Below are 3632 nucleotides of genomic sequence, written 5' to 3'. Positions count from 1 at the left end.
GCAGAGAAAATGACAAAGCTCCCAAAAGATGGCTCAAAGAGTTACCAGCCGTGGTTCGGGGTCTCAAAACCCAGCCCAGTCGCAATACCGACGTATCACCATACTTTATGGTTTATGGCGCTGAGGCAGTGCTCCTAGTAGATATAGCCTTCAGATCAGCATAGGTAGAGAACTTTGACAAAGACAAAGCCAATGAAGTACGGGAGCTAGAAGTGAATAGTGCAGAAGAGAAGTGGCTTGATTCTTGCGTACGTACAGCCAAATACCTTGTTGTTTTGCGTAGGTACTACAACAAGAACGTCAAGGAGCGGTTCTTTGTGGTTGGGGACCTGGTCCTAAAGTGGAAGTAGAATCAGGTTGGCATCCACAAACTCGCAACCCCGTGGAAAGGGCCCTTCATGATCAAGGAGGTTACACGCCCAACATCTTACAGGTTAGCTCACCTAGACGGTATAGACGTACCCAATTCATGGCACATCGACAAGCTTAGGCGTTTCTATGCTTAACTACTAAGATATGTACCCCTCTTGTACTTTTGATTTAATTCAATAAAGCTATTATGATTTCTCCGACCACTCTAATGTGTCACTTCGAAGTCTATTGTTATTCTAACTCAACCAGTGAAAACCAACCACCATTCCTTCTTGGGTTTTCAGAGCAGGCCCTGTCTCCGGTTCCTCCCAATGCATGCATGGGATCCGCTCTCTATGCTATGGGTGATTGGTAGGTGCTCTCTGGTTTGACTTGTGTGTTTCTACGTGTGCACAAGCTACGCACCTCACACTCCAAACACAAGACAAACTAGGGCCATACAAACCTTTCAGGATGACGTGTCGACTAAACTGGTACAACTAAACAGAACGCTAACATGTTCTAACTCAGTTACACCAACACAATACCCAAGCTTAAACATGTTTTCTATAAAACAAACAAGCTTATGCTGATATACAGTTACGTTATTACAAGCTTGCCTAAAAAGGTCCAAGTTTACAATAACACAACTACATCTTCTACAACTATAGCCTATACTATTGGCTGGTCGGGGCACGCGGCACCTGCTGCTCGCTGGGCCTAACATCGTGCAAGGGTCTTGAGGACTCTAGCATTGATCGAGCTAAAGAAGATGGCCCCACCGATGCCTGACTGGTCGAGACCGCAGGCTTCGCCGGTTGGCTTGAAAATGACGGCGCTCCCAGCTGACTTGTTGACGGCGTTCCCTGTACATGTGCGCCGGCGTACTCTCCTGCCTCCTTCACGAACTCCTGGAACCATCCCCATGCCTTTTGGCATCTCTCAATCAATCCTAGCTGCGGAGTCCTTGGCACATCTTCAACTAGTGCCGGATCGATGAGGTTAAGGACCGGCAAAATGCCCGTTGCCACCTCCTGGCACTGGCTTTTCTAGGTGTCACGGTCCTTGATGATCTCTTGGCATTGCGCCTTCTAGCCATCATGGTCTTTTATCATGGCCTCCAGATGCTTCTTTGCATTGACTTTTATAACTGCAAACCGCACACGCTATTAAAACTTCAGACCACACCAAACTACGGCATGCAACAAAAATGAGCAAAGGGGTTTGGAAAACTTACCTTTCAGCTCCTCTGTCATCTTGGTCGTGTGGTCCTAGAGCTATGACTAGTCTTGCGCCAGTTTTCTATTGTCCTCTTTTAGGCGATCACACTCCATGACCGCACGACTGTTCTCCTCTCAGAGATGGATCACTTCGGCTTCTAAGCCTGCACTATAGCTGTTACTACCAACAACGCAACAGCACTTGTCAGTAGTCGTTGTGATAAAGTGGCTACTTACTTGTTCTTTCCCACTCTTTATTACTGAGCTGGACGACCAGGTTCTGGTTCTGGGACTCTTGCACCATCTTTTCATGGTTGGCGGCTTCAAGTCGCTGGTGCAAGCGTTCGACCTCTATCGTCAGCTCCTTGTTGCTTGCAGCAATCCCCTCGATCTGGTCAAAGCATTTCTTGCGGTACCTTGCGGTCTTCATTAAGTCCTGTGTGCAGATATCTAAGTAAGATAGCCTGACTAGACAGCAAGATCAGGTGGTCAAGCAAAGCTTACCTGCACCTCCGTCACAAGCCGTTTCGCTGCCCGTTCAACTTTCTTGGTTTCTTCGACCTCTGGGATTTCCTCATGGACAACCCATTGGTCATTCCACCAATGCAACACATAAACATGTTGTCGCTTGTCTTGTGGATGACCCATGACCTCCTCCACCTCGTCCTCTTTGTGCTCTTCTTCGGGTCCTAGTGCTGGTCCGGCATCAGCAGCATCTGTGATCACCATAGCCTTCCCATGGGTTTTAGCATCGGTAAATGTGGGCTATGCTCTCACCTCTGGTTGCTGCTCCTTGGTCTGCTACATCACCCTCAACGCTGAGGTGTTGCCCTCAGTAGGTCTAGCGCTCAGAGCACTCATGCCCGACTCGATTGGTCCCTCGACCACCTACTTGGGGACTGTTGTCTGACTGCGCCCTTGCTGAGGCCCCGATGGATCTTCTGCTATGGCTTCCTCGGTGGCTGGCTGCTAGGCTATCTACTCTGAACATATTGGCGGAGCCATGCTACTTCCGGCTAGCTGGTCCGGACTTTCTATGGACACCGAACTAGTACATCCGAGATAGGTTCAGAAGGCAACCATATTCAATGCAAATTGCTAACTTACATCAAGGTTACAAATACTTACATGTTGGAAGCATGGAATGATGTGGAGAAGGCGTGTCTCCTCAGCCGTACTTGCTCCACATGCTATGCGGGTGACTCCTAGTCTCCCTCTACATCCAGCACTATCGCTGGGCCTTGGTGCTTGACCCCTCCGCCGCTTGTCCTTTGCGCTGCAGTGGTCGGTGGCGTGCTCGGTCGAGTTGTCGCTCCTATCGCCAGTCGCGTTCCTTGCCTAGGTACTCCTGAGGTTGACCCGACTGCATCCTTCACCACCGTCGGCAATGTGGGTCCCATAGGCACGGATGAGATACCTTGCTCCATCGACTCTAGTTGCTTTCTCCTCTTTCGAGGGACAGGTTGAAAGGTGTCTGCATCCTCTCCCTCCTCTACGTCATCATCCGACCAGGCAAAAATCGCCTATCGACGCTTGCTGGCCGGGTTCTCCTCCGGGCCCTCCATGGGCTCATTAATACTTAGCGCCCCCCTGGTGAGCAGGGTGGTTGCTGATCTCTTCTTTGACTGTTTGGGGGCAGTCGGTCGCTTACCAGCGGCTGGGCTGCTGCCTCCTCTCTAGCTCCGAGCACCGCCCAGTCGATGTCCTCATCTTCGATCTCAACGCTGGTCTGGGTGGTGGGACCAGCTCCTTGTGGCCACTCCACTCCAGGGGGTGGCAACACAAACACTGTCGCTCTATACCGACCATTAACCTGGGTAACAAAAATGAGTGAACACAGTAAGTTTCCACTTATCCTACCACAATATAATACTACAGGTACTGGGCAAGACAAGTTACCTTTATGGGAGGTCGGGCAAGCTTGAAAGCGTGCTCGATGTCGCTCAATCTGGCATAATTTGGATCAGCTAAGTTAAATAGCTCTCCAATTCTGGCTTTGACTTCAATTTTGTCAAGCGCCCCCTGCCTCATCCTCGTCGGGTCCACGCTACCTTGATATTC

Source organism: Miscanthus floridulus, chromosome 4, assembly GCF_019320115.1.
Source record: "Miscanthus floridulus cultivar M001 chromosome 4, ASM1932011v1, whole genome shotgun sequence".
Lineage (NCBI taxonomy): Eukaryota > Viridiplantae > Streptophyta > Magnoliopsida > Poales > Poaceae > Miscanthus > Miscanthus floridulus.
Note: the sequence above shows the minus strand (reverse complement) of the source record.